At 52.6% G+C, this 22,345-nt stretch overlaps 1 protein-coding gene across 1 annotated transcript in view; it reads right to left on the bottom strand.

The window, feature by feature from the left end:
- Positions 1-21,446, bottom strand: part of ASAP1 (ArfGAP with SH3 domain, ankyrin repeat and PH domain 1) — a 234,518-nt gene extending 213,072 nt beyond the window's left edge. The window contains exon 1 of the mRNA XM_080646797.1: positions 21,308-21,446. The gene's annotated coding sequence lies outside the window, so the exon portion shown is untranslated. The remainder of the gene's footprint in view (positions 1-21,307) is intronic.
- Between the last annotated feature and the right edge of the window lie 899 nt (positions 21,447-22,345).

Here is a 22,345-nt window from a genome sequence, read left to right as displayed (position 1 = left end):
GCAAGCAGTAAGTCCTGCCTCCCCACCTGCTAGGAGGAACCCCAAGTTAGGCACCTGTGGCCTCTGGCCAGGTAACTCCGGACTCGTGCCATTTCTCCGAACCCCCCTTCACCCATCCACGAGCAAGTGTTCGGGATGGGCAGCTCCTGTGGGCTCTGTCCTGCCCAGGACGAGCCAACCCCGGTATATGGCACAGAAGGAAGCAGGCCAGACCCCACAGAAGCCTTCCCACGAAAGCCAGGGAAGGCTGACGTGCTCCGCCTGGCAGTGCCCACCCCTCTGGACCTGGGGTCCCGCCCTGCCTCACCCACTGATTGTTAAAATAACCATCAGCCCTAGCTGGGTTGGCTCAGTGGGTAGAGCACTGGCCCACAACTGAAGGCTCCTGGGTTCGATTCCAGTCAAGGGCATGTACCTTGGTTCCCCGTGCAGGAGGCAATCAATTGATGCGTCTCTCTCACATCGATGTTTCTCTCTGTCTCTCCCTCTCCCTCCCACTCTCTCTAAAAATCAATGGGAAAATATCCTCAGGTGAGGATTAACAAAAAACAAAACAAAACCAAAACAACAATCAAAGATGGTTTGGTCTCTCCTCTGCAAAGAAGTCACTGTGAAGGACCCATGGTCAGAAATACCAGAACCGCTGTCTTGCTGGCTAAACCATGACTGACCTCACGACTTACATCCTGTTGCTGACTGTACTGCACATGGGGCCGGGCAGTGAGGCGAGTCGAGCAGGTGGAGCTGACAGTCCAGTGGGGGCGGGAAACAGGTTTAGAGACAACAGACAGGATGAACTCTTGCAGAGATGTAATCTGGGTGTGGACACAGTGTCCTAGGCCCTGCCTCGTAAACATGTGGTAAGGGCCTTACTCAGCTGGAACATCCCGGAATGAGAAGACTCTGCCGGGGAAATGTACCCGCTCATCCACTCATTTACTGAAAAAAATATTTGTGAAGCTAAATATCAAGGATCTCATGATGGTTGCATTCTGCCCGGCTGGCATGGCTAAATGGTTGAGCATTGACCTTTGAACCAGTGGATCACTGTTCGACTCCTGGTCAGGGCACATGCCCGGGTTGCAGGCTTGATCCCCAGTGTGGGGCGTGCAGGAGGCAGCTGATCAATGATTCTCTATCATCACTGATGTTTCTTTCTTCCCCCCCCTTCCTTCCTCTCTGAAATCAATAAAAATATAATCTACCTCATAAAAGAGTAACATGCTAATTGACCATACCTTCGCAACGCCCACCAGCCAATCAGGAGTGTGTATGCAAATTAACTCAACAAAGATGACGGGTTAATTTGAATACACAGGTGCTGAGCGGCTGGGGGTGCGATGCAGGCGTTCCGCCCCACCCCCGGCTGCTCCAGGTTTCTGGGCAGCGTGGGAAGGCGGAAAGGCAGCTCTGGCTAGAGCGAAGGCAGTGCTGGCAGTCGGGGAAAGGAAGGCCCATTCTGGCATGAATCTTCATGCATAGGGCTTCTAGTATGTATATAAAAAAGTTGCATCCTGAGAATTTTGTGAATCCTAAAATACGTGAATGCCAGAGAAACAGCCTCGGGGACACAACGAGAGAACCTCCAAGTCACCCTGAGGGCCGGGCGCAGGGAGGCCAGCGAGGCTCACTCACCTGTCACATGCCCCGCTCAAGCCAGCAGCAGACTCAGCACCTTCTGTGCCACTACAAGCTACACGATTCCTTCCGGTCCCCCGGGAAGAGCTTCAAGCGGGGAATGTGAAGTCTCTGAGGATTTGCCTAGGGTTTGTTGTGCTACCAACTATTTAATTTTATTTTTTTAATACATTTTTATTGATTTCAGAGAGGAAGGGAGAGGGAGAGAGAGGTAGAAACATCAATGAAGAGAGCGAATCATTGATCAGCTGCCTCCTACACACCCCACACTGGGGATCAAGCCCGCAACCCCGGCACCTGCCCTGATAGGGAATCGAACTGTGACCTCCTGGTTCATAGGTCAATGTGTAACCACTGAGCCATGCCGGCCGGGCCCAACTGTTTTAATAGCGCGATCGAGGTCCTTCCCCACACTGACGTGTGTGCTCTCGGTGAGCACATTGAGCACAGAGCCACTCCCCTGTGCTCAGGTGGAGAAGGGAAGGCGGCCTAGAGCTGGGGGAGTCGTCCAAGCAGTGGAAAGAGAACAGCCTTTGGGGCAGGAAGACACACCCTCCCACACTGGCTGGCCCACATAATTGCTTGGGCAATGAACTTCGCCTCTCTGAGCCTGTATCACCTTCTGGAAAAAGGAAATGGTAGCAGCAGACTATGACAGTGCCCACACACATTGTCTTGATGGACTCACAAGTCCATTAAAGGCCAAGTACACCCACTGAAGTCTCGCTCGAGACTTCCCCCCCGAGAGCTTGCTCTCGGCCACCATGGCAGGCTGAAGGGCCAGGGACGAATGTTCCAAGGTACAGCCCCCACAAGGAGGTGAGAAATGCTAGCAGAGGTATGGTGGCCACCTGCCACCACCGTGACACCCCACAACCAGGAAGGACATCAACAGCCCAAGGTCCTGACTCAGCAAGGCTGGCACCATGGTTGTGGCTCCTATAGTGGGCATCCTGTTGTCCATGGGCACCGCCCCAGGGACAGCCAGGACAGAGCTGAGGCCTGAGGTCACCTCTCAGGAGCAGCACCCCCATGTCTGCCTCCACCGCCCAAGGAAAAGGGAACCAGGACGGGAAGGGCTTTGCACGGAGAGGTGTTCGGCCCCAGCAGGGAGCTCCCATTGCTGAGTTGGGGCAGTCCCAACCCTCCAACTGCTGTCTGGAAACCCATCTGCTTCTTGGGAATGTTACTACCTGTGAATTCACAGGGATCAGCCGGCGTCTCCAAGATTCTTTGGAAAATACGCTTTCCCCGAAGGCAGGACAGGACTCCTTCCTTCTGAGGAAAATCACAATCTTTTCTATTTCGAAGTTGCTTGTCTCCAAGATGTGGCAAGTGATACCTGCTCTGAAGACAAAACCATCGAATGAAAAGGCCGTTGGCTCCTGAAAGCCTCAGGCTCCACGGTGCCCGGGTTCCGGGACAGTTGTGTTTCCAGGGAAACAGAACACCGGAGTTCTACTGCTCTGACCACACAGCAGGCTGAGCTGACATAGGCCCTTCCACCTTGTCACAAACATGGCAGATCTTACACGAGAGGACTCAGAGGGTTTGCAATACTTAGCCAAAATGGGAGGGAGAAAAGGGGGACCCCATGGCAGAACGAAAGGAAAATAAGAGTGGGAGTTTAGAGGGAAGGAGGGAGGGAGGGGAAGGAAGGGAGGGAGGGGAAGGGAGGGAGGGAGGCAGGAAAGAGAGGGAAGAAAGAGAGGGAAGAAAGAGAGGGAAGAAAAAGAAAACGTGGTGTAAGCTACAGATCACTTTTATTATTAGGGAATACAGTAGCAATCAACTTCAACTTCAAATAAAACAATTAGAGAATACAGTAGCAATCAACTTCAACTTCAAATAAAACAAAATGAGCCCTAACAGGTTTGGCTGAGTGAATAGAGAGTCGGCCTGCGGACTCAAGGGTCCCAGGTTCGATTCCTGTCAAGGGCATGTACCTTGGTTGCAGGCACATCCCCAGTGGGGGGTGTGCAGGAGGCAGCAGCTCATCGATGTTTCTCTCTCATCGATGTTTCTAGCTCTCTATCCCTCTCCCTTCCTCTCTGTAAAAAAATAAAAAATAAAATGAAATTTAAAAAAATTTATATATATATATATATATATATATATATATATATATATATATATATATATATAAACAAAATGAACAGAAGCAGACCAAGCTTTTATGTACCTTGTTTTCATAACAACCTTGTTGAGATATAATTCACATTCCATCCAATTCACCAACTCAAAGTATACAGTTCGATGGCTTTAAAATAATTCACAGTCGCCAAAACCGGTTTGGCTCAGTGGATAGAGCGTCGGCCCGCGGACTGAGGGGTCCCGGGTTCGATTCCGGTCAAGGGCATGTACCTGGGTTGCGGGCACATCCCCAGTGGGGGGTGTGCAGGAGGCAGCTGATCGATGTTTCTCTCTCATTGATGTTTCTAGCTCTCTATCCCTCTCCCTTCCTCTCTGTAAAATATCAATAAAATATGTTTAAAAAAATAAAATAAAATAAAATAAAATAATTCACAGTCCTGCAACCATCACCACAATAGATTTAAGAATATTTTCATCGCCCCCAAAAGAAACTCCACACCCATCAGCAGTTACTCCCCATTCCACCTCCACCCAGCCCTGGAAATAAAAACAACAAAACTGTGAACTTCCTGTCTCTATAGATTTGCCTTTTCTGGAGATGTCATATATATGGCGTCGTACAATATATATGGGATTTTAAAATTCTGTCTCTTGTGGATCCTCTACAAACAGACCCTATTTCCTGAGCTCCTGGCCGAGCTCAGGCCTCTGGTTCTAATGGAGTCGGGCCTCCCTCCCTGGATTGTTCTGGTGGCTGAGCCAGAGGAGAGATGACAGGGGCCGGAGAACCTGGGAGGACGCCCGGGAGGGCAGCACCGACTGGAGAAGGCGCGAGGCCCAGCATCAGCCCTGCAGCCGCGAGGCCGTGAGTCACCCCGGCATCCCTGGTGGAAAAATCGTGGGCTTCCATCAAACGGGCGGTTCCAAGGAAGCCTCGGGGAGGGCCACGGCGGGTTCCCCCAGCATCCTTCCTCATTCCTGACTGCATCTGGGATTTCCCTTCTCCCAGGAAGCGCATGTTTTACAGTGCCTGGCTGTGGGCCCAACTGGTTCAGACCTTCCCAGTAATGGCCAGTAATTGCCAGTAACTAGTTCAGAGGTCTCGTGACCCGAGGTGGGCCAATGAGGCTTGAAGCTGGAGGGTTCTGGGAAAGCTCTTTCTCTGGAAACGGTCTTTTCTCTCTTCCTCCTTGGATGGCACAATGGAGATGTGAAACCCGAGAAGGCGGCAGCCGGTGTCCCCACCTCACCAGCCTCAGGGAGAAGCCAGCCCAGGAAGGACAGACACAAGGACCACAGGGGAAGGGAGCCGGGCTCCTGGACCCCACTGCGCCGCACGCCCCACGTGCTCCCCTCTCCCCAGTCTCCCCCTTCTCCATGCCTCAAATCGACCCTTAGGGACTAGTGATCCGAGGGCTCCCTACCCCTCTGGTTTGCGGGACAGCTTTAGCCAACAAGGAGGCCACAGAGCGGGGAGAGTGAGCTCTGCGTCTCCCCTGCCATCCCCCACCCCGCTCCCTCTGCGGGTCCCTGTGAACTGGCTGCCACACTCCACGCAACTCCCAGCTTTGGCTGGGCCCCTGTGCACAATCCTTGCTGCCTCCGGGTTCCAGTAACGGTTCCTTCCCTACCCCTCAAACTGGATGTGTCAGAGAAGCCCCAGGGCCCCCTGCCCTGGCCACTGCACAGCCCCAGAGACTCGCCACACCTGCCCACACCGGCCCACAGGTCCCACGTGTGGCCCACAAGCACAGGAAAAGGTGCTCAAAGGCATTAGTCATGAGAGAAATGCAAATCAAAACCACAGGACCTACCACTTGATACCCACTAGGTCAGCCATACTACTAATAATTTAAAAAACAAAGTAACAAGTGTTGGCGAGGACATGGAGAAACCAGAACGCCCATATACTGCTGGGGCATGCAACACGGTTCAGCCACTTGGGACAGTCTGGCAGGTCCGCAAGAAGTGAAACGTAGAGCTACCGGACGACCCATCAGTTCTATGGGTAGGTACATGCCCCAAAGGACTGGAGAGGGGTCCTCATACAAACACCTGTACGTGACTGTTCACAAGAGCCGGAAGTGGAAACCACCCCATGGCCATCAGCAGATGGATGAACAAAATGCGGCCCCGCCACACAACGGGACAGTATTTAGCCACAGAAAGGAAGGAGCAGTGGTACCTGCTTCACCCGGGGTGAACCTCAGGAAACGATGCCAAGGGCAAGAAGCCGGACACAGGCCACGTACCGTGTAATTCCACTTACATGAACCAGCCGAAAGAGCTAAACCCACAGAGACAGAAAGCAGACTAAGTCGTCGCTGGGGCTCGGAGATGGGGAAAGCGAGGGTTGATGGGAAGTGACTGCTTCATGGGTAAAGGGTTTCTATTGGTGGGGGGGGGGGCAGGGGGGACGGGGGGGGGGGGATGAGGTAAGCGCCACTGAATCCTATGCTTTAAAATGGTAAGTGGTTCATTTCATGTCAGTGTCACCTCGATTTTAGAAAACTCCTTTATGAAATTCTTCTTGACTTCTCTTAATTCAAGGGTGCTGTGGGTGTCCGGGGGGGACAGGGGCTGAGCACCGTCCCCTCCCCCCACTCGTGGACTGGCAGTTACGGGAGTCAACGCACTTCCTGGTTGTCTCATTTGCTCTGGTGTGGTGTTTCTCTCTCCGCAATGTTCTCTCTTATCTTGGGCTTCTCTGCGGCTCCTCCTAAATTCTTTCTGCCCACCAGCCCCATTGTCCTCAGAAATCCAGACATTTCCCCTGTAATCTTCGCCATGCCTCCCTCTCTGTGTCCCCGAAACTCTCTCCCCCAGCTCAGCCTCTTGGCGGGGACTCCCAGCACCGTGGGAGAGGCCTGGTGATGGGCAGTGGTAATGGCATCCGGGTTCGTTGTCCTCAAAAGGGCTTGGAGCTGGGGAAAGAGCTTGGAGGCACTGCGCCTGGGTTCAAATCTAAAGGTGGCTTGGTAATTCTGGGACCTCAAGCAGGTCCATAGGCAGGCCAAGGCCTCACTTTCCTCACTGTTGCTTCTTAACAAGGAATCATAAAGGGGAAGCTAGAAATGCCCTCACTGTCCATTGCTTTCCCTCCCTCACATAGGAACGTGAGCCCTCAGAGGTGGAGCAAGTGGCTGGAGGTCACAGCTGTCGGCGAAATCGAATGCAGAACCCGAGTCTATGTGAAAGGGCGCTGGTAGGCCAGTTTGCAACAATTATCACAGTCCATACTCATGCCACTTTCTACTTAGTTGATGACATTCTGATATTTAAAGACACTGCAGAATGTCTAAACTCAATGATACTAAATACAAGTGGACCCAAAGTGCTACAATTATAATAAAACCTTAGAATTTTGTTTACAATAATCTCATTAGCCAACGCTCTCTTTATACAGATGAGAAAACTGAGGTCCTGAGAGGGGAAATGGTGTCCCAAACATACAAGTTTGGTTTGCGCTAACATGAGGACGCAAAACCAAGACTTCTGTTTTTATTCACTGTTTTTCCCCCCCTTAATATTCATGCTAACCATCAAATAAACTAACTGCTGGTTCTCTCCAAATAATTCAGAATATCTTTAATAGAAATACATAACAGAATAAGGTACTGAAGAAGTAATGGGCAACATTCATATATAAAGAACTACCAGAAATCAACAAGAAAAAAATAGATACCAAATAAAAATATGAGCAAAAGACCTATACAAATAATTCATACGTGAGGAAAAACAATGGCTCATAAAGAGATAAAGATATTTTCTGGAATGCCATTTGGTACTATCTGACACTAAAATATGCCTACCCTTTGACCCAGAAAGTCTACCCGTAGAAATCTGTCACAGTAAATATTTGGACTTTTCCTACATTCTTGCAACAGCCTCCCAATCTGTCCCTGCCTCTATTCCTGCCCCCTTCAACCCATTCTCTACAAAGCAGACAGGAGGACCCTGGTAAAAAAGGTAAGCCAAGATCATATCACTCCTTTGCTCAAAACCTTCCAAGCGCTTCTTTTCTCAGAGTAAAAGCGAAAGTCCTCAAAATGCCCAACAAGGCATTTTGTCACTCCTACCCCATCACCTTCCCCCCTTATCAACAGGTCCCCATCATTCACTCCCCTCCAGCCGCACTGGCCTCCTTGAGGTTCCTTACATATGTCACACATGCAGCTACCCCAGGGCCTTTGCACTTGCTACCCTCTGTGCCTCCAACTGACCCTTAGAGACCAATGATGCAGAATCTAGAAATGGAAGGTATATCCACACCAGTGTTCGCTGAGTTAGTGCCACCAGCCTATCAGTCAGACACGTGTGACCATCTTTCTGTTCAGTGTTTAGGCCAGATGATAATGATGATGATGATGATGATGATGATGATGATTCTCCTCCATCATCATCATCTTCATCATCACCATCATCTCCATCATCGTCATCATTAGTTTGCTCGAGCTGCCATACCAAAGTACCAGCAATGACTGGCTTAAAGCAACAGAAATGGATTCTCTCACAGTTCTGGCAGCTGGAAGTCTGAGATCACGGTGTCGGCAGGACCTCGCTCTCCCTGATGTCCTGGGGAGAACCCTTCCTTGCCTCTTCCTAGATTTCGGGGGTTGTCAGCAATCCTTGGCGCTCCTTGGCTGGGAGACGCATCACTCCAACCCCATGGCCACTTCTCCCTCTGTCCTCACGTGATCCTCTCTCTGTGTGTGTCTGTCTCTGTGTCCACACTTCTCTTTTATGAGGACCCAGTCACACTGCATTAGGGCCCGCCCACGCTAGTGACATCACTCTAACTTCATTACCTCCGTAGAGACCGTATAAGGTCACATCCTGAAGCACTGGGATGAGGACTTGAACTTTCTGGGAGGATATGATTCCACCCCTAACAACCCTCACTATAGGACGGGCTCACATTTCCACTTACAGTTACCATGTGCAGGCACCGTTCCCACTGCCGTCTAGGTACCACCACACGGAGTTCTCACCTCAATGCAGGAGGTGCGAGTCTTAGCCTCTCCATTTGACAAGTAGCAAAACTGAGGCTCAGAGAGGCTCAGGACTTGCCCGAGGTCGGCAAGTAGCCACTAACGGGCCGAGTTAGGACTCAACCTAAATCCAGGATCCAGACTCTTACCCCATGGTCGACACCCCAGAAGCTGTTTCCCCGTGATGTGACCACCCTCTGCACAGTTTCTATTTCAGCTCCAACACAACTCCCTTCTGCACATGCTCAGCGCGGTTACTTCCTTCAGACTCCAAGTCTAAAATATCATCGCTGAACTCAGCTTACCCCAACCCGCTCCCAGCCTGTTCCGGGATGGGAACACCCCACACATACATATGTTATGTCCATCAAGATTCATCCAGAAACACACACATGTACATCACTGACTGACTCAGGCAGCCCTGCTTATGCAAACGCTGGAATCTGCTGTTGTCTGTGACAGCTGTGTGGAGGGCTCCCACCCTTTTGCAGAATAGAAACCCTGGCACCTGACCCAGGAGGTGGCTCCTGGCTGCCCAGGAAGTCACAGGGCGGGCCGTGGAAAGCGCGCGGGGCATGGGGTCAGGAAGCCACCCTGGAGTCTTGAACTCCATTTCGTCCGCCACATTAATCCCTCCCTCCTGTCAGGGCCCCACCCTTTCTGGTCCTTGTAGGACAAATTGAAAGAATTCCTCAAATTTATCAAAAAAGAGGCTGTCGAACGCTCAGCTAAAAGAGAATGAAAGAATCATTCACTCATCGAACACAAGAGATGCATCTGGCCCGGCTGCTGTGGCTCAGTGGTTGAGCATCGATCGATCTATGAACCAAGAGGTCACAGGTCAATTCCCAGTCAAGGGCACATGCCCAGGTGGCCAGCTCCATCTCCAGTAGGGGGCGTGCAAGAGGCAGCCTATCAATGATTCTCATCACTGATGTTTCTCTTTCTCTCTCTCCCTCTCCTTTCCTCTCTGAAATCAATAAAAATATAATTTTTTTTAAAAAGATACACATCTGGTCTACTGTGGGGCGGGCACTAGGATTCACTGAAATGAATTAGACTGCAGGGGAGAAAGAAAACGTGTGTGTGTGTGTGTGTGTGTGTGTGTGTGTCAGGCAGGCACTTTAGTGTGCTTTTTCACTCACACATCACTCATCCATTGCACAGGTGAAGAAAGGGAGGCTCAGCAAGTTAAGTGACTTGTCCAAGAGCACTCAGCAAGTACACCGGGCGTCCAGGCTGACACCAGGTCTGAGCTGCCGAAAAGCCAGCTGTTTTCTTTCTCATCTGACCACCCAGGTAGTGGAGAGGGGGGCTGAAGCTTGTCGGCCATGAGGGTGACCCTCCTTGGAGGTGTTAGGGAGACCCCACCGGCAGTGGCTTGGAAAACGGACTAAGGGGAGGGCGGTGAGTTAGGGAAAGGACAGATGCCTCGGGAGGTCACTTGGGAGCCAGGCCTGCGCGGGAACTGTGGGGAGGGGCAGAATGGACTGGACTGAGGCTGCTGGGCCAGGCTGCTGCAGAATTGGTTTGGTCTGGGAGAGGAACGAACAGAAAGCCATGGGTAACAGGCTCTGAGAAAGTCCTCCCTCGGCTCAAGGCTCAGACCTAGGGGCAGGGACACCAGGGAAGCCCCGTCACAGCTCTATGTCCTCTTCCTCTTACACAGGAAAGGCAGAGCTGAGGTGGTGGGGGGAGAAGGAAGACAGGAGAGAGGAGCAGACAATGCTTCTCCGTCGCCCCGTCTTGCACTGAACCTGGAAGCGGCTCTCGAGGGGATGCACAGGCTGGCAGGCCCAGGGCCCCAGGGGCGTGGCAGTCTGTCAGACATAGACATGACCAGCCTCGTGGGCAAGCCAGAAGCTCAGCATCATCAACGGCTCTCCCTCCTCCCGGGCCCCGCATCTGTCCAGTCCCCAAACAAGCCCATCCCACTGCCTAGTATTTCCCTGTCCATCCTGGCCACTCACTCCCAGACTCCCACAGGTTCATCCGCAAGGGCTCCCTGCTTCCATTCCCTGCCCTCACCTCCTAGCCCATTCCGACGAGTGTTGCTGGACCGTCTTTCTAAAGGGCAAGAGTCCCATCACTCCCCTGCCTCAAGCCTTCAAGGGCCCCGCAGTGGCCCCGAATGAAAGCCCAAGACTCAGGATGTGGCTCCCGCCTTCTTCTCCGTCCCAATGCACCCACCTCAAGCCTTGGGGTCCAGCCACATCAGTTCCCAGCACAAACTGTGCTATTTCTACCATCCGCGTCCTTGTTTAGGTGGTTCCCCACACCTAGGATTTCCCTCCCTCCCCTTTGCCCTTCTTCTGGCTCAAGGATCCACCCTGTAGCAAGTCTGTGACCCTCTCTGCAAGGTGGGGTCAGGCACCTCGTCTTAAGCACCCCGTAATACCTTATGTTCCCGGGTGACCACACGAACACACTGGCTCACGATTAGCTGTGCATGTCTGCCCTGTTCACAAAGGAGCTGGCACCCCGTAGGCACTTAATAGAGAATGAAAGGGGAGAGGGAAGGAAGGAGAAAGAGAGGGAAGGGCAACAGGCGTTATAGGGACTCAAAGAACACAGTAAGTACAACAGGGAGGACCAGGAAAGACTTCACAGGAAGGGTACATTTGAGTCATACTTGAAAGAGGTTGGACTTTTGGGAGGTGGGGAAGGTAGGGAAAGGGCAATTCAGGTGGGGGAAGGGGGGGAGGGGGGAGGCAAGACTGGTCCAGCCGGTGTGGCTCAGTGGTTGAGCGTCAATCTATGAACCAGAAGGTCACAGTTTGATTCCTGGTCAGGGCACATGCCCAGTTATGGGCTCAATCCCGGTGAGGGATGTGCAGGAGGCAGCCGATCCATGATGCTCTCTCATCATTGATGTTTCTCTCTCTCCCCCCTTCTCCCTTCTTCTCTGAAATCAATAAAGTTTTCTTTGAAAAGAGCAAGACTGCAAAAGTGTAAAAGTGTATGATTTGGTGGTGGATTTCAAACACAGTGGTGGCTCAGCAGGGGGAGTGGGCAAGGGTGCAGGGACCCAGCATCATCTAGAAGTCATGTGAAGTGGCCAGCCCACCGCTTATCAGTTTTGGGGTTACAAGTAACAGCAAACTCAAAACCGTGTAAAGGTGGGGTGGTCGGTGTCTCATTCCTACCATCTTTCTGCTCTGACGTGCTCAACAGGCTCACCCTCATGGTCCCAAGACGCAGCAGCAGTACCAGGTATCACACGCCAACCCTACCGTGTCCCATAACAAAGGCGAGGCTGTGTCTAAATGTCTCTTTTTAGGATGGAGAAAGCTCTTTCCCCACCACCTCCAGCAAACGCCCCTTCATATTTCAGAGTCAGGACACTGCCACGTGTCTAAACCAGTCACTGTCAAAGGGGACAGGACCGCAGTGACTCGCCCGTGGGGCTGGGACTGGACTTCTGAAGACCAGTGTTCTGTCAGCAGGGAAGAAGGGGAAGGGGGGTTCCATGAGCAACCAACGGCGTCCGCTACACCTTCTTGCCCACGCGCCTCCAAAGTGCACCGTTCACCAGAGAGGAGCGGGCAAAGATCCCACATCTCCACCCTCCTGCCGGTCTATTTTAGGGCTGAGGAAGTAACTGTCCTAGGAGAGGAAACACACTGCAGACTATTATGGAAAGACCTATAAACAATACCGCCCGCAGCTCGCTCTTCGAGATCAGGAGTTTGGGGGGAGGAGAGGTAGGATACAGCAAGGATGACTCTATTCCAGAGAGAAACCCCAAATGCGCTTTATTTTTTTTTTTTTTATTTTTTTTTTTAAATATATTTTATTAATTTTTTACAGAGAGGAAGGGAGAGGGACAGAGAGCTAGAAACATCGATGAGATGAGAGAGAAACATCGATCAGCTGCCTCCTGCACACCCCCCACTGGGGACGTGCCCGCAACCCAGGTACATGCCCTTGACCGGAATCGAACCCGGGACCCTTGAGTCCGCAGGCCGACGCTCTATCCACTGAGCCAAACCGGTTTCGGCAAAATGCGCTTTATTTTAACTCAGAGTTTTTTGTGTGTTTATTTGGTTAATCCTCACATGAGGATATTTTTCTATTGGTTTTCAGAGAGAGTGGAAGGGGGCATGGGAGGAGACAGAGAGAAAGAACATAGATGTGAGAGACACATCGATTAGTTGCCTCCTGCACGCATCCCGACCAGGGCTGGGATGGAGCCTGCAACCAAGGTTCATGCCCTTGACGGGAATTGAACCCGGGACCCTTCAGTCCGTGGTCTGATGCTCTATCCACTGAGCCAAACCAGCTAGGGCTTAACTCAGAGTTTTACCTTTCCCCTGGGACAAATATTTTCCTTAGACCTCCCAAGTAACCACCAGCACATTCCTACCACAGAGACTTTGATCGGCTATTCTCAGCCTTAACGACCTGCCCCCTTCTGTCCACTTCCTGAGGTCCTGCCCACTGGGGACGAGTGAGTTCCCAGGTACCTTTTCCTCCAGAACTTTCTCTGACCACCCCTCTGGGATCACTGTCTCCCTTCCCTGCACATGCGTGGCTATTCTTCTGTAACTTTCCCATGGTGTGGACATCAGTCCAAAATTATAAGCAGTTCCACATCTTTCTCTTCTTAGCAATCACCTGTAGGAAATTTTAGTGCGGGGACCTAGATTTTTCATCTTTGTGCCCTAGGAGCCTGGCATGGAGGCGGGTCTGCAGGAAAGGTCTGTGCAATGAAGACCTGACGTTGACGTCCTTCCATGTTTCCACTGCCCATTGATCATGGGAATGAGAACGCTTATCCTGTCGGGAAGCCACTCACTTTGGTGAGGACCAATTATGTGGCCGGCACTCAGCCACTTACGGTACTGCTTTATTCAACAAACCTGCACGCTCTCACAAAATTTACCAAAAAGGAAACTGAGCTCAGGAGGCTAAGCGAAAGGCTGAGGGCAGACTCTTCCCAAGGCCACAGAGGCACGAGGGCATGGAATTCAAGTTCAAGTCTTTAGAGATAATAATGCCTCGAGGTCAAGGGTGTGGCCATGGACACAGACCCACTGCTTCAACTCTTGCTACCGATGAGTCACCTGACCGTGGGGAAGTTAGCTGGCCTCTGTGTATCTCAATCTCCTCCTGTATAAAATAGGGATAAAGATAATGCCTATTTCATAGGGTTATTGTGAGGATTAAGTGAGTGCATATACAAAAACTGCTGAGAGTTTGCCATGTATTGATACACAATGAATATTAGCTATCTTTATTGACTTCCAAGTCAGTGTTTTCCCGACAAATGCTTCACGACAAATGCTTCTACAGTCCACCCACCAAATCACCTCAGGCAAGAAAGGACAGATCACCGGAGGCTCACAAGTTCCATCCAGAGGAGCAGCCACAGAGGACAAAAGGTCAAGGGTCAGAAGGCAATGCCATTCACAAACTCCACCCCACAGTGGCCCTCAGCCCTCATTTGTGGGATTCCAGAGGGGCCTTCTAAGGAAAAGAACATTACATGAGACAGGAGCCAGCTCGGCTCCCCAAGGTCCAACTCTTGACCAGACAAACAGAGGAGCCCTTTAGTTAGAGCAAGCCCTGGGCATGGGTGCAGAGCCCCAACATACACTGCCAGTCGGGGTTTAAACGTCTGGAGCCCAGAGGTTATCAGAGAAACCTGTTCAGGACCCAGGAGAAGTGACACTCTCTGGGGCATGCACCGCTATGCCCAAACCAGAAGGTGCAGGAAATGAGAGAACCGGTGTACCAGAGCAAGCTAAAAGAGGGCGCCAGCCTGTGTAACACCAAGATAGGAGCCCAACCTGGGTGGCTCAGTGGTTGAGTATCGACGTATGAACCAGGAGGTCACGATTCAATTCCCGGTCAGGGCACATGCCCCGGCTGTGGGTTCGATCCCCAGTGTGGGATGTGCAGGAGGCAGCCGATCCATGATTCTCTCATCATTGATGTTTCTATCTCTCTCTCCCTTCTTCTCTGAAATAATAAAAACATACATATTTTTAAACACACACACACACACACACACACACACACACACACACACACACAACAAAGGCATAAAGTAAGAATGAGAAACTCTAATGAAACAATTCGACCCAAGGATGAAAGGCCAGGATGATCTGAAAGAGAGCCAACGAACATTTCTAGAAGTAAAACAGAGTCGGAGAGGCGTTAGAAACTCAATGATGAGGAAATTCAACAAACGTGGCAACACAGCTGAGCAAAGGAAGCCCAGGCACGCGGTCATTTGCATGCACCGGCACAAGGGGGCAAGAGGAATGACACAGAGCCCCTCCCCTGTTGCTCCCTTCCTCCCCCCCCCCCCGCCCCCCGTGCAACCCCCTTACAAGATGTTCAGTCTGCAGGTGAGGCAGCCATCTGAGCAAAGGCACTTCCAGAGAGAATGGCATCCTTGTGCGGTAGGCTTTGCCTACATCCTCTCCGCCCGGAACAGAACGTGCAAGAAGAGGAGGAAAAGCAGGGTCCGTGGGAGACCCCAGAACTCTGGCTTCCTGTCCACCAGCCACCCCATTCACCCATCCTGTCCTCTGTCAAGAGTAATAATACCAGTAGCACAGAGAGCCCCAATATGCCACGTTCACCTATGATCAGCAGTATTTTACTCCATTTGCTCTTATTCTCACTCACATATAATGTTTACAATATGTATCTTTTTTTTTCTTGACCATTGGAGGGCAAATTGCATCTCTCATGCCCTTTTACTAGACCACTTTCTGCATCTCTACGCCAAAGGATAACTGTTTAGACACAGAACTACAATGAAATCAGCACCCAGTATTGCCACACGCAGGGCGTTATGAAGGCAGCATCCTTAATGGGAAATTCATTATTAGCCCTGATGAGGGAAATGCAAGCGAAGCCACGCTCTCTGCTTCCTGTTCTGCCCGGGGTTCAGCCTGCGCCCCCCTGGTCTCCAGAACTCCCTGCCACATGGGGGGGGGGGGCGGGGAGAGAGGGAGGGAAGCAAAGCGCTGATGGTACTCTTCTTTATCCTGCGTTTAACCTGACTCCAACTGAGACCCCTCCGTTGGCAATGCACTGCTTGCTAACTTTTGTGTTTTTCTAACTGTGCACTTTCTCATTTCCTGCCTTAGAGGAGGAGAGGAAGAGGAAATGCCAAAAATATTACAAGACAAGCTGGTTTGTGACATTTCCAAGGGATGGGGACGGAAGGGGCTGGCAGGGGGACCTCGGACAGCAAGGGGCCTGGGTCTCTTTGCAACCCAGCCCACCACAGAGCTAATGTGGCCCTCCAAAGTGCCTAAGGTCTCAGGGAGCCGGCTGTTTCTGCGGAGTCTCTGAAACAGAAGCCCATTTTCTCCAGATAACTGAGAGGATGTTCGAAATCTGGTCTTAATTAGCCCTCATAGCTCCACGGCTACGTGACACATCACAGTGTGTTTTCTTAAAAAAAAAAAAATGAATATATATATATATATATATATTTTTTTAATTTCAGAGAGGAAAAGAGAGGGAGAGAGAGATAGAAACATGAATGATGGGAGAGAATCACTGATCAACTGCCTCCTGAACGCCCCACACTGGGGATCAAGCCCACAACCCGGGCATGTGCCCTGACTGGGAATTGAACCATGACCTCCAGGTTCATAGGTCGATGCTCAAGCAGTGAGTCATGCTGGCTGGGCGAGGTGTGTTTCCCTGATGTTCACCCTCCAGTTATTTTCCCTCTGAGGGTCAGGATGGGTTTGTCCTGCCTGAGGCACACACCTTCCTGACTCTCCTGCTTGGGGAACAGGGCTGGCTGAGGCTCTGGGACCCAGGTTTTAGGTGGACATAATGAGCAGGTGTTGGGATTCATGATGTGCAGGAAATGAACCACAGCAGACTTTTAAGGAGCGTACCAACCCATCACGCGCCCCACTCGGTCCTGGGAGTGGGCTCAGGGTTGGTGGGCCGGGAGAGCGTTTTCATGGGCTGGTGAATTCATTTGTTCATGAGTCCGAGTGACAAGAGCGGGCATCCCTGGGTTGAAAGTAAACTATTTGACCTGCAGCCCCAGGAGTGCAGTGAAATGAATCCTCAACTCCAACTCCTCACGTGGAGCCCAGTGTGGAGAGCTTGAATGTAGGAATGAATACATCGCCGTGAAGGAATGAACTTGGGGAGGACAGTCAGGATACCAGTGGAGACTGACCCCTACCACGCATCACTACTGCCGTGAAGATTGCCCTGGCCTCCTCTCCCCAGAGCTCCCGTAACACCTTCCCTTACCAGCTCCCAAAGATGCCCCCATCCAAGTCCCCAGGACCTGTGAATGTGTTAGGCTACATGGCCATGGGGAAGTAAGCTGAAGGTGGAAGTGAGCTTGCTAATCAGATGACCTGAAACCAAGGAGATCATTTTACATGGGGAGTGCATTCCAGGCAGAGGGACCAGAATATGCAAAGTCCTCTATGCACAACAGAGCTTGATGTGTTCCTGGGAGTCAGGGAAGTCAGGGAGAGGGGGGGTGTGGCCTGATATAATATAAAAGGTCCTTAAAAGTGGAACAGGGAGCCTGAAAACCAGAATGATGGGAGCATACAGACTAAGACCAAGATTGCTGGCTTTCAAGATGGAGGAAGGAGACCGTGAGCCAAGGAATGCAGGCCTTGAGCAGCTGCAAAAGGCAAGGAAACAGAGTCTTCCCTTGAGCCTCCAGAAGGCAGAGCCCACACCCCGATTTTAGCCCGGTGAGACTCAGCTCAGACTTCAGACCTCCGGCACTGCACGAGAACCAACTAGGGTTGGTGAAGCCACGAAGTGTGCGGGCATTTGATCTGTCACAACAGCAAGAAGAAACGAATACGCCATTTGTCATCAGACTTACCCTAACGTAATTTTCAATGATATGCCTATCTAACTCCCCTCGGTAATGATGATAATAATAATAAGAGCTGAAGCTACCGTGTGTTGAGCCCTTACCATGTGGCAGAGTTTTTCCAAGAGTTTTACCAAGTTTTTCATAGATGCAAGATACTATAAAAAGGTCACTTCCACAGAACACCAGGATGAAGGTAAGCACAGGGATCCGGGAGTGGGGGAGGGAGGGAGAGGCATCTTCAAGGGGATAGAGACACAAGTGTATTTTAAAGGATGAGTGGGAGTTAGCCTGGAAGAGAGGAAGAAAATCCCAGGCAGGGGGGAGAACGTAAGAGAAATGAGACGCAGTGCGTGTGCTGGCAAGCACCCTGGTGCTCGCTTCAGGCTGATCGTTTCTGCGTTAGTGTCTCCGGCCCCCAGGTCTCCTCTGGGATCTAGGCCCATGCCCTCAGCCTGCCTGCCGTCTCCACCGTTATGCCTTAGCACGGCCAACGGGGAACCTCGTTCTCTGAAGGAGCACGTTCCTCCTCCGTCCTCCCTGTCTCCCAAAGTGACACCCAGCTGTTCAAGCCACAAGTCATCTTGGAGCCCCTCCCCCTGCCTCACCCTCAGTTAACCCATCACCAAATCCCATCAATTCCACCTCCAAGGCCTAACAGGTGACACCTCTCCACCTCCTCCCCGAACACCTGGCCCTAGTTCTTACCGTGTCCCCTGGATTAGTGCAATGGTCTCCTGACTGGACTGCCTGCGTCTACGCTTTGTCCCCTGTGATCAACAGTTCCTCAAGCAGTCATCTCTTAAAAATGTCAATCAAATCCCCCTCCGGAGCCTACTCTCACTGGTGGGACGAACCTCCCCAGCATGGCCTGGACCCCGCTGTGTCATCTGGCCCCTGTCTCCCTCTAAAACCTCACCTTATGCCACCCTCCCCGCCACTCCCTTACACTCTGCTCTCCCACTTCTCCCCTCTCTCCCAGGAACACACCAAGCGTTTTTGTGCAGAGAGGACTCTGCACATCCTGATCCCTCTCTTGCAACCTCTCTGCCTGGCCAGTTCCTTTTCAACTCTTCGGTCTTAGAGAAGCCTTTCGCTGGCCAAATTGGGACCACTCCCCCCCCCCCCACACACACACACACACTTCCCTTTGGTCATGCTTTCGCTGCCTCATGTGTTTCCTCGATAATAAGAATCAGCCTTTCATCTGTTAGAACAGCCGTGGGCAAACTATGGCCCGCGGGCCGGATCCGGCTGTTCTATCCGGTTCTCTTGCTCTCCCCTCCGCTCCTTTACTTTGAATTTATATTAGTTCACACAAACACTCCATCCATGTTTTTGTTCCGGCCCTCCGGTCCAGTTTAAGAAACCATTGTGGCCCTCGAGTCAAAAAGTTTGCCCACCCCTGTGTTAGAAGGTACCTGCTTCTTTACTTTTGCCTCGCTCTTCTATTGGCACACAAGCTCCATGAGGGTAGGGCCAGGCCCACCTGGTTCGTCGGGACTTCCCACCCTGCTCAGCAGGTGGAGTAGACGAATGAAAAGAGAACCGGTGAGGCTGACACTGAAAGATGAGGCTGGGAATAGAAGGCCTTGAACCCAGGGTCTCATCCATCTTTGCACAACTGGCACCTCCCACAGGGGAGCCACTCAGCAATGCACACTGGGTGAAGGAAGCATGACCATTCCAGGTGAGTCGGAAAAACGCTGTCCCTTCTGGGCAAGGCTCCCAAAGGGTCTCCCTCTCCTCCTCGGGACTTCTTAGGAGGTAACACGTCTAGGGCTTACAGCAAGGGCTCCATAAGTGCTAGCTGTCACCGTTACTATTGCTTCTGGGGGAAGGACTCGTGCATCCCATAGAAAAGGCTTCTTCTCGAGCCCGTGCCAGTTACAGTGGGTGGGAGAGACGTGGGAGGAAGCGACACAGGAGGGGAAGTGAGAATGGGATGCAGGGTCTAGGGCAAGTCAGCCGCCTGGGTGCAGCCTGGAGGTGCCGATGGGCAGGAGGGTCCTCCCCAGGCATCGGGCAGGGCCCCGTTTGGATGCACACAGTCATTTGGGGGCCTGAAAGGCTCCGGCTGATTTTGAAAATCTGGCTCACTGTGGCTGGTGAGGATTGGGGAGGTGGAGAGAATTTCAATTTCCTTCACCAAATGGCAAGCTTGTGAAAAAGTCCTTTTTCTCCAACATTATCACATACTAAAATTGAAAACCCAGCCATTCGGAGGAAAATAGATGGGCTGCTTAGCATCACAAGATACAGGAGGGCTGAAAATCAAGTCTGGGGAATATCACAGGGAACTCTGTGTGCTAAGACACTGACCTTTTTTTGGACCTGGGAGGTTCTATTTTTCATAAAGGACTGGGAACAAGAAAAGTAATTCCCTATGTAATAAGCCACCCATTTTTATATTACAAATCCATTTGGTGGCTGAATCTCCAAATCCATTTAGTGGCTGAACAGCATGGGTTAGAGAATTTTTTTTTAACTCTTTATCTCAAAATATGCGGTTTGCGATAACAGCCTATATTTTAAAATAGCGGTTAATAGACAAGACAGAACAAGAGAAGACACTAAACAAGAAAGGTGATAATATAAAGAAGACATTTCCAAATGATTCATGTCTGACAGATCACAAACTGACATAGTGAGAGGAGTCTGAAGACGGGCCATGTGACCTTGGGTAAGTCACGGCACCTCTCCCAGCCTCGTCTGTATAACAAGAAGGGGCTCAAACAGTTTTTCTCCAAGACCCTTTTTTCTCTCTTAGAGGTTGAAATCTGATGCTTCCAGAGGACCTGCATCTTCCTTACTTTACTCTGGCCCTCCAATTGCAAATCAGAAAGGCCCTGGGGCAAAGCTGCAACGGAGAGAAAACTGGCCTCAATACTCTTGACAATCCCAAACAATAATTACTCAGCAGCCCAGCCCTGCCCTGCCTTCATCCCAGAACCAACGATGCCAAGACAACCTGACCGAGTCTGTGGGAAAAGCGGGAGAAAGTTCTTGTTCTTGCTCATTAGTGCAGGTAAAGCAGAGGTCGCGTTAACGATAATCTGGACTTGGCCCTGCACCCCCCTGCCTAGTGGAAAAATAAATTATGAAAGGAAACCGCTTCAGGAATGCCCGAGAGCGCTCGGGATGGCTGAAACCGCAGAACGCCAGACGCCAGTGACTTTCTTTTTTTCTTTTAAACTTCAAGTCGCTCTTAGAAAATGCAGCAGGTCCCCAATGGTGCACGCGTTCAATCACAAGCCACTTCCCAGTCTCCTGGGGAGCCAACACCAAGCCCCGAGCGGGAACCTCTCCTCCCCTTGGGTTTCATCTGCTTTAAGCAAGTGGCCCGGGGGTCCCGGCCTGACCGGGGTCCGGGGACCTGAGGGCCCGGGAGGCCGGGCCAGCCCTTCCAGGAACGGCGGGGAACTTTCCTCCATCGTGCCAGGGAGACAATGCCCGGGCCCGCGCTCCGCGCCGGGAGGGCCCCCATTGGCGGGGCCCCGCCACCGGGCGCGCAGTCTCAGCCCTTCTCAGAGGGCGTGTGGAGCCATCCCCCGGGTCTCCCCCAACCCCCCACCTCGGCGCCTCCTCGGGGCCCTGCAGAGCCTGGGTCTGGAGCCCTCCCCACGGACAGGGGCATGCAGCCTCGGGCCGGCCCAGCGCCCCGTCCCGGCTCTTCTCCACGCGGGCCCGGGCGGGGGCTCCGGCGACCCGGGGCGACCCCGCCGAGCCCGTCTGGGTGCCTGCAACTCACCGGGACCTGGCGGGCCGCTGGGCATTATTCCATCGCGGGCTCAGCGCTAGCTCCCCGGCAGCGGCGCAGACGCCCGCGCCCCGGCCCCCTCGGCCGAGCGATCACGGCTTTCGGAGCGGAACGCAGGGGGACCGCCGGCAGCGGAGGGCGGGGCGGGGCGGGGCGGGGGCGCGGGCCGGACTGCCCGAGCGCGGAGTGCCCGCCCGCGGCGGCGGCGGCGGCCAGGCGAGGCGCGGGAGGCGAGCGCGGCGGGCGCAGGAAGGGGCGGGAGACCATGTGCCGAGGGGAGGAGGCCGCAGCGACGCGCGCGGCTCGGACGAACCCGCTCGGCAGCGGAGGGCGCGGGTTTCAGGAAATCCAAACACTTCGACAGGAAATCGGGATCCTGACTAAGCATTCCCGCTCCGCGCCGGGGGCTCCCGCCGCGCTTAACCCTTGGCCCGCCGGCACGCAGGCGGGGGATGGGGGGTGGGGGGAACAGGCGGGGTCGCTGACACCTGGCGGGGACGGGGGGGGGCACCGCGGATTCCCACGAGCGAGCTGGGCCGGGGGCCCGGGGGTCTGGGGGCCGGCACCCTGCCCCTCCGCCTCACTCCCCCTCCAGCCTGCCTCCTTGCCCAGGGATGGAAGCCATGGGATCTGTCCGCATAAGACCTTGGCCTTGGGAGGTAGATGCCTTTCTAAGCCCCCCCCCCAATTACAGGAAAGGGCCTTGGCCTCTCTCTCTCCCATCCTGCAGAGGACGAACTTGCAATCTCCAAGCTCCTACCCATATTGTCAAGAAAAGAAATGGCTTTACCTGTCTGCCCCCCCCCCTTCCCTTCTTCCACTTTGCTAATTTCCTCACATTGTGCTCAGTGCCACAGTAAGAGTATGGACTTTGGACTCTGACCCGGGCTGGAATCCGGCTTTGCCTTTTCTCCAGCTGTGTTACCTTAGGTAAGTCACTGAACCTCTCGGAACCTCCCTACCCTCAAATGTGGGATGAGTGGGTAATACCGCTCTCCCAGGTTTGATTTGGGAACCCAATGTTTAGAC

This window comes from Plecotus auritus, assembly GCF_963455305.1.
Source record: "Plecotus auritus genome assembly, chromosome: 11".
NCBI lineage: Eukaryota > Metazoa > Chordata > Mammalia > Chiroptera > Vespertilionidae > Plecotus > Plecotus auritus.
This window is presented reverse-complemented; position numbering and strand designations above follow the sequence as displayed.